At 42.9% G+C, this 9,352-nt stretch overlaps 1 pseudogene; it reads right to left on the reverse strand.

Annotated features, from left to right (window-relative positions):
* Positions 1-6,853: 6,853 nt before the first annotated feature.
* LOC139438606 (ADP-ribosylation factor-like protein 8B pseudogene) lies at positions 6,854-8,890 on the reverse strand (annotated as a pseudogene).
* Between the last annotated feature and the right edge of the window lie 462 nt (positions 8,891-9,352).

Genomic DNA, 9,352 nt, shown 5'->3' on the forward strand with positions numbered 1-9,352 from the left:
TTCATCTGAGGGGTCACACTATGCACGTCTCTGCAGGATCCCACAGACAGCCAAAGTAGTACAACCCCAGGTCCTGTGCTCCTGAGGGTTACAGAGATACACAGGTTCTACAGTCATGGCAGGTAACTCTGGAGTTCAGTTCCTTGTCAGTGGACCCTACTTTGGAATTTGTGCTCCTGAGTGTGATGCAGTTGGACTCAGATGTGACCTTTCTAGAGACGTCTCTTTTGTCACTTTTACTGAAGCTGTGGTTGGTGCTGGCATTGGTGTACACCCAGGAGACTTGAATCGCTGGACTGGCCATGTGCCAGCTGGCCCTGAGTCTCAACAGAGTTGCAACTCCTATGCTCTGGTTCATTGGACTTAGCCAGGTCAGCTAACAGGTAGGTAAAGACAGTCAACCACCACACCAAGTAACAGAGTTTACAACTGCAAGCAGGAGAATCACATCTATCAAAAGGCACTTCTTAGATCATAATGGAATGAAGCCAAATGTAACATTTAAAATAATATATAGAAGAAGATGAAAAAAGGAATCAATAACAGGCCGAGAGCAGGAAAAAACACAAATATATGGAGATTAGACAATACACTCTTTCACAAACAGTGGGTCATAGAAGAAACTACTAGAGAAATCAGCAAATACATTAAAAAGAATGAAAATGAGACAAGAACATATAAAAATCTATGGAACGCAATGAAAGCAGTACTGAGAAGGAAACTTAGAGATCTCAATGCTTACATGAAGAAAGAAGAAAGCTATTATCACAAATCAGACTGCACACATTGGAGGAATGAGAAATAGCAAACAGATGGAAAGACTAGTAAAGATTAGATCAGAAATAAATGGAATTGTGAACAGGAAAAGGTAATAGGGAGAATGAGGAAAATGAAAGTGTTTTTTTTTTCAAGAAGATCAACAAAATAAAAAAACCATAGAGAGATAAAGAAAAAAGGGAGAAGATTCAAATAAAGAACATCAGAAATAAGGAGGGGATGGGACATTACTACTGAAATAAGAAAGATCATAAGATGATTTGTGATTTCTTTGAATTAATCTCTTTCTTCTTTTTTTAATATAGGTGTTTAGTGCCATCAGTTCCCCTCTCAGTGCTGGCTTCACTGTATCCCATACATTCTGATAAGATGAGAACTCATTTTCATTTGTCTCAATATAGTTACTAATTTCACTTACAATTTCTTGTTTGAACCATTGATTGTTTAGGAATGTATTTTGCCTCCACACATTTGCGAATTTCCTTCTTTCCCATCTTTTTCAGTTTCATTCCACTATGATCTGAGAAGGCGCTTTGTATAATTTCAGTCTTTATATATTTAATGAGATCTGCATTGTGTCCTAACATGGTCTCACCTGGAGAAAGATTCATTGGCACGTCAGAAGAAGTATAACCTGCTGTGTTTAGATGCAGTGTACTCGACATGTCTGTTAGGTCTAACTCATTTCTCACATTGTTCAAGTTCTCTGTTTCCTTATTGATCATCTGTCTAGTTGCTCTATCTAATGATACGAATGGGGTGTTGAAGACTCCAGTGATTATTGTAGAGATATCTGTTTCTCTTTTCAGTTTTGCCATAGTTTGTCTCACGTATTCTGGGACACCCTGGTTAGATGCGTAGATATTTATGATTGTTATATCTCTCCAGTGGATTTCCCTTTTACTAATATATAATGGCCTTTTGTACATCTTACAACTTTTTTTTGCATTTAAAGTCTGTTTTCTCCAAAATTAGTATAGGTGTTACCTTGCTCTTTTTTTGTTACTTTTGCATGGGGTATCTTTTTCCACTATTTTCCTTTCAGTTTCTATCCCTGGGTCTAAAGTGAGTCTCCTCAAGCTGCACATGGATGGCTCACAATATTTCTTCATTCTGTCCATCTATAACTTTTGATTGAGGACTTTAATCCATTCATATTCAATGATATTACTGTAAATGCATTATTTCCTTCACCATTTTAGTCTTTGGTTTTCATAACTCATATTATATTTTTGTCAGTCTTTTTACTCTTTTGGTTATCCTTTCTGTTATTCTTTCTTCTATACCCTCCTCCAGGCCTCTCTCTCCTTCCTTTTTCTTTCAGGCTCTAATACTTCCTTTAATATTCCTGCTAAGGAAGATTATTTTTTAAGAACTATCTTTTGTTTGTTTGTGAATATATTCTATACTCAACTTCATGTCTGTAGGACAGTTTTACTGGATAAAAAATTCTTGGCTGACAGTTTTTCTCTTTCAGTATCCTAATTGTATCATACTACTGTCTTCTCATCTCCATGGGCACTGAAGAGAAATCCATGATAATTCTCTATTGGGCATCACTTGTGATGGTTTCCTTCTTCTAGCTAATATCAGGATTTTCTTTTTCTCTTTGACATTTGACATTCTGCGTATTATGTGTTTTGGAGTAGGTCTAATTGGATTTATTCTGATTGGGGTACAGTGTGTTTATTGGAAATTGTGCTTTAAAGTTTGGGAAATTTTCTGCTTTATTTCCTCAAATACTCCTTCTGCCTCTTTCCCTTCTGATTTCCTTCTGGATCTCCTATGGCATGTATTTTATTTTGTTTCATCTTATCAACTCACTGAGCCCCTGCTTAATTTTTTCCACTCTTTTCTCTTTTTGTTCTTTTCTCTCTTCACTTTCAGCTGTTCAGTCTTGGCTTCACATTTTCTTTCTTCCATCATTTTGAGCCTGCTGTTGTATGCCTCTAATGTGTTTTTTTTTTTTTTTTTTGCTCACCAAATTCCTTTTTTTTAATTTATTAATTTTTAATTGATTTTGTAAAAATATTACATTAAAATATATATATATATATAAAATATATATATATATATATTATATATATATATATATATATGGGGTCCCATTCAACCCCACCACTCCCCCCCAGCAACACTCATTCCCATCATCATGACACATCCATTGCACCCGGAAAGTACATCTCTGGGCATCTCTGCACCTTATGGTCAATGGTCCACATCATGGCCCATACTCTCCCACATTCCATCCAATGGGCCCTGCAAGGATTTACAATGTCCTGTGATTGCCCCCGAAGCACCATCCAGGGCAACTCCAAGTCCCAAAGGCGCCTCCACATCTCATCTCTTCCTGCCATTCCCCATACCCAACAGCCACCATGTCCACTTTTCCCACTCCAATGCCACCTTTTCTTTGTCGGCCTTGGATTGTTTGTGTCCGTTGCACCTCTATGTCAGGAGGAGGCTCACATTCCACATGGATACTGGATGCAATCCTCCTGCTTTCAGTTGTAGGCACTCTAGGCTCCAAAGTGTGGTGATTGTCCTTCTTCAACTCCATCTTAGCTGAGTGAGGTGAGTCCAATAAATCAGATTGTAGGAGCTGGAGTCTATTGACGCTCAGGGCCTGGCTATCATATTGTCAGTCCAGAGACTCAAATCTCCTAAATATATCTTAAACCCCAACACCAACTACAATTCCAGTAAAGTAGGATGAAAGTCTTATGAGCTCCAAAGAAGGGCCATCTGACATGGCAGTGAACCCTGTCTGCCATGACCATCTAATGTGTTTTTTATTTCACCTATTGTGACTTCCATGTCCATGAGTTCTGTTTATTTGTGACGGCTTGCTCGGTCGGTAGAGGTGGGGTCTGGCTGCAGACGAGGGGTCGGTCCAGCTCTGGACGAGGGGTCGGTCCCGCTTGGGACAAGGGGTCGGTCCCACCTGGGACGAGGGGTCGGTCTGGCAGTAGACGAGGGATCGGTCTCACAAGGGGTTGCGCGGTTTGGCTGACGTGGTCGCCCGGCGAAGTCGGCGACGAAGGGGTCGCCCGGAGAAGCAGGCGACGAAGGGGTCGCCCGGAGAAGCAGGCGACGAAGGGGTCGCCCGGAGAAGCAGGTGATGAACTGGGGACAAGGGAGGCCAGGCCCTTGTCGGGGGCTCTCAGGACTGGAGGGCGCACGGCAGAAGAACTACCGCGGAGACAAGGTAAACAGGCAAGTCCACTTTATTGAGGGAGAGGCAACAGTTTTATAGGGGCTGGGGAAGGCTGATTGGTTGAAGCCACGCCCTGTTCTGATTGGTTGCCGGCAAAAGGTCAGTGGGCGGTACTGGACGGGGGAGGGGTGGTGGTTAGGGATTGGCTGTCGCTGTTGCTGGGGGAAGGGGCAGGGTTTAGTGATTGGTGGCTGCTGTTGCTGGGGTGGAGGGCAGACTTGAGTTTCCTGCCCACGCCTGGCTGTTGCTGCTGTCGGGGGAGGGGAAAAGGGCAGACTGGATTTCTCCGCCCACGCCTGGCTGTTGCTGCTGTCGGGGGAGGGGAGAGGGCAGACTGGATTTTTCCGCCCATGCCTGCGCAGGGAGAAGGAAGAAGAAGGGTGCCGCCCCACAGGCATCGTGTGGCGCCATCCGGGAGGAGGGGCGGCCGTGGAAGCATGGCTGCCGAGAAGGGGAGACCCGAGGGCACTCTGCACCCATGCCGAGCTTCCTTCAGGGGTGGCGGTGGGCCCGACCAACCACCCTATTATGGGGGCAGTGGAATTAGGCCTACCGCGGCCGCTCCCCTCGCCAGGCCAGCAAACCACACTTCAGCCCGAGGGGTGACCGCATTTATTTTCTCTTCAGGATTTCAAATTCTTTGTACCACTCAATGGTTTCTTATTGTCACCTATCTCTTTAGTCATATTGTCTTTCAACTCATTAATTTGATTGGGGAAATTTGTATGCAATTTGTTCATTAGTTTTCTCAAATCTTGCATCTCTTGGGAATTTGGTATATTCCTTTTTTGGGGCCATGTTCTTCCATTTCTTTAGTATGGCTCCTAATTTTTGCTAATCTCTAGGTATCTGATTAGGATGTAGTTTAATCAGATACTCACTTTTTTTCTCCTTTGTGGGGATTTAGTGGAGGAAGGTTGTGTGTTACCACTGCTCTTTGATTCTTGGTTCAGCTTGGATCATTAGAATTGTCCCTGTTAGTTGCTCAAAATTGGGTTCTGGACCCAGTAATTGGTTGCAGTCCTGCTCCTACAGCTTTGGAGAAGTACGTTATAAAGGCCAGAAAAAGCCTTTCTTACTTATTTTTTATTTTCTTACATGCACTTCCTTGGTCTACCAGTAGATGGTGACCTTGAAACACAGATGGGATTAGTGTGACCGAGGCTCCTGCCTGGAAGGTAAGAGCTTCATAATTCAAACTTTCTCAGAGACAGTTCTCCAGCCTTCTCTGCAGCCCCCTCACTTTTCCACATAGAAAATAATTTCACTCCTCTGTGGGTCCTCAACAATCAGTCCTGGTTAGTAGAGGAGATTGGGAGGGTTGTATATATTTAGCCCCTTGCTGTCTCGCAAGGCAAACAATGGCATGATCTCACCCAGTCCAGAAGAGCTCATGGGAACACAGCAAACCAAATTTACGGGTTAAATGTTGTCAGCCTTTGTCTATGCTCCTTTCTCTCTCCTTTTGTGAGGTGGCAGATCCCTGGAGCTCCCTTTGTCTGTAGCCAGAGACCCGATTATTCTAACATGTCTTTAGTGTGGTGGGGAGGTGGCAGCAGTAACAGCTGATGTTTTCACCTCTCAGTTCTGCTTTCGTGATTCCCTCGTTTGTTGCTCTCTCCTCTGTGGGGTGTCCAGCCTTCACTTGGTATCCTAAACTCTAGAAGATCTTTCTCCTGTCTGTTTCAGCCTGTGTCCTAGCTAGTTTTCTGGAGAAGTGAATCGCATGTCTTTCTAGTCTGCTGTTTTCCTGGAAGTCCCCTTGTGGACCTTTTCAAATCTAGATAATAAGTTATCTGCTTCCAATATAGAACAAAGGGATAGTCATGGGATAAACATTTTTGTGAAGGTTTGAAGTTGTGTAAACCCAGAAAATTATATTCTTAAAAAGGATCTATTCCTGTAGGTTTAAGCCTATTTTAATTAGGACCTCTGACTAGGTTACTTAGCTAAGTTGTGGCCCAGAGTGGTGTCTTACTTCTCTTACTGGAGCCCTTTTTTTTTTTGAACAAGGTGACATCCTTAACAGGTTTTATTACATTGGCTGGAATGCTCTAAATTCATGAAAGCTTTTGAGAAAATCTTCAATTCCCAACCCCTTAAAAAAGTGGATGAACAGTGAAAGAATTAAAAGAGAGAAGTAACGATCTGGACAGATATAGAACAGCATGCCTTTGTTCCTCCCGTATCCCCAGCTGCAATCTGGTGATGAAGAAATCTCAGAAAGCACTTTTAACAATCAGGTAAGATCTCATCATCAAATAAGAACATTGATCTGGTGCCTCTGTTCCCACTTTGCAGACCATGTTTTTTTTTTAATTCCTAAGGTGTAATTATACATTTCACATGCATTTGTGAGATAAGATAAACACTATGTTTATATCCCACCTGAGTCAGGCTTAAAGGTTTTCTAAATACTGTGAGTGGCACTAGAAACTTCATGCTGTCTTAAGTCAGTATCTTTAGTATTAAGCTACTGGACTCTATAATTAAATATCACAGATAGACTTTTACTGACAATCAATATAAAAATCTGGCCCTGAAAGACCAGAACAGAAATATGCAATTTTCTTGATTTAAGGTGGTCAAAATATGGTTTTTAAAAAGCTCTGCACACTGTTTAAGACAAGTATGTGCAAGAAGCCTTTTTATGTGTGTGCTGACTTTATCATGAGAACTCTAGCCAGTTCTTTATGAAGGATTAGGAATACACGTCTTCAGCAGTGCACATGAGAAATAAACTCTGAAAAAGGCAATTTCTTAGGTTTAGGAGGACCGTATTCTGGGAAGTACTTCAGAGGAACGGACAATAATTTTAGGATTATAGCCAAGAAGGACTGGAAGACTTCAGGAGATTCTTCAGCTTCTTCTAGATTTTGAATGTTGAATTAGCCACTGAAGTGTGATATCTATATTATCCTTTTCTTTGCAGGAAACTGAATAGCAGCAAATTTCTCTATCCTGAATAGCAGAGAGATTCATTTTTTCAATTAGCTGTTTCTCATCCAAGGCATTAGGAAGATCTCTCTTGTTTCCAAGTACTAGCACTGGAATTCCTTGTAACTGTGGTTTGTCTAGAAGATTATGTAGCTCATTTCGAGAGGCTTCAATCTTTTCACGATCTGCAGCATCTATCATATAAACAAGAGCATTGACTGCTCTGCAGTACCGTTCCCACATGCTCCGGAATCGAGGTAGCCCTCCTATGTCCCAGATCTTTATTGTGACGTTACCTTTAGTTACTTTCCTCATGTTGAAGCCCACTGTGGGTATCATATCTTCACTGAATGGACCTGACGCGATGACATTGACGAAGGTGGTCTTGCCCGAGTACTGCAGCCCTACGAGCGTCAGCTCCATCTCCTCTTTCCAGAAGAGCGACCGGAACCAGTCCAGCAGGCGGGAGATGAGCGCCAGCAGGATGGCGACCGGGAGAAAGAACAAGCGACGGGCCTGGCGGGCGGCGGCGGCAGCTTCTACACAAGCGGGCCTCGGCCCGGAACCGGAACCGCAACGGCTCCTCGGGACCCCGGCCCGGCGCGGCTGGCACTGGCGGGCGGCGGCGGCCGGAGCCAGGAAGCCCAGTCTGGAGTCCTTTATAAGAGAATATAATTCAGAAAGAAAAGAGAGAAAGTCATGAAAGCAATAAAACCCAGAAGAGAAGGAAGAGACCAGCAGACATGGTGATGTTCCTTTCCATGTGACATGACAGAGGAGTCTGGGATCACTGGCAGTCTCTTCAGTATGAAAACATCACCTGATAATGCCTGAATTTGGACATTGTTCTCAGCCTCAAAATTGTAAATGTGTGAGGTAACAAATTCTATTGTTAAAAGACACTCCATTTCATGGTATCTGTATTTTGGCAGCTCAGCAGACTAGAACAAATTCCCACTCCCGTGCACAGAAATTAGAAGGAAAACAGGTTATGTGCATGAAACCATTCTGAAACCCTGCTGCAGGGCATACGTCATTAGATTTCAAGGTCTGAAAGTCATCTATGAACCATGATTTGTCCTCTGGTCCTAATGGAATGGCAGGACCACCCTATTCAGGGGCAGTTTCCCCTTATCAAATACGGGTACTCTCCACAATCCCTGGGGATAGGACTCACCCTATGAAAAAACTGGGGTAATGGCCAGACCCTGCCGTCCTGAGAGCACATCCTCCAACCTCTGAGAACACTCTGATGGTAGCAGTCTTCCTTAACACTAGCATGGAAGGTTCACCCTCTCCAAGCACCCGGAAATACTCACACACATGAGTAGGCCCGCTCTCTTGGCCTGAAAGACATCTTTGATCCAATCCTCAGATTACATAATACTGCCTTTGAAATATTTTTTTCTCCATTATGTCCATTTTCTATCCCTTTTAGTCCAGTCTGGCAGAGGTTCCAGGCAGAGCTTTCAAAAAACGTGATGATTTTGCATGTAGTACACAGGAGCCAAATCATCAGAAAGTAGGACTTTCCACAGATCTTTCCTGGGTAATTGCACCTCCCATATGACTTGCACTGACATAACTGATTCTATTTTCAATTAAACCCCACATGGAGCACTTTCTTTGGGGAGTCACTTTCATAAAACCCAGAATTTGCCAACTCATTGGTTTTTGTTTCCTTTGTGTCCCAGAGTTCAATTCTCAGCTTATCCCTTTCCTCTTTCATTTTACTATAAGCTGCAAGAAGAAACCAGGCTGCACTTTCTAAACGCAACTTGGAAACCTGCTCAGCTAAATATCCAGGCTCAACAATTTCAGGTCTACCTTCCATTCTACATCAGAATCAGTTTTACAATGTTCTTTGCATTTTAAGACAAGGATTGCCTTTACTCGGAGTCCAGTAACACATTCATCATTTCTGCCTATGGCCTCATTAGAAGTACTTTTAGTAGTCATTCGTCTACCAACAGTCTCTTCAAAGCAATCTAGGCTTTTCTATCAAGCGACTCACAACTCTTTCAGCCTCTACCCAATAACCAATTCCAAAGCCATTCCACATTTTTGGTATTTGGACTAGCAGCATCCCAGTTCTTGTACTAAAATCACTTTTAATTTCCTGGCTACTCCATATTATACCATGAAATGGGTTGGTTTAAACACTGGGTTTTTACTGGCTTACATTTTGAGGTATGGAAAACTTCCAAACCAAGGTGTCCAAATCAAGGAAATGCTTTCTTCCTGATGATTGGCTGCTGGTGATCCTTGGCTCCTTTGCCACACAGCAAGACACATGGTGCCTGGCATGCGATGGTCTCTCCATTCTCTTCTGGGTTTAGTTGATTTTGGTTTCTCCGTTCAGAATTCAAAGTTGTCTTTGGAGGGGTGTAGGGTGTCAGAATTATCACCTGCTTGTTGCAA

This window comes from Dasypus novemcinctus (assembly GCF_030445035.2).
Source record: "Dasypus novemcinctus isolate mDasNov1 chromosome Y unlocalized genomic scaffold, mDasNov1.1.hap2 SUPER_Y_unloc_2, whole genome shotgun sequence".
NCBI classification, from domain to species: domain Eukaryota; kingdom Metazoa; phylum Chordata; class Mammalia; order Cingulata; family Dasypodidae; genus Dasypus; species Dasypus novemcinctus.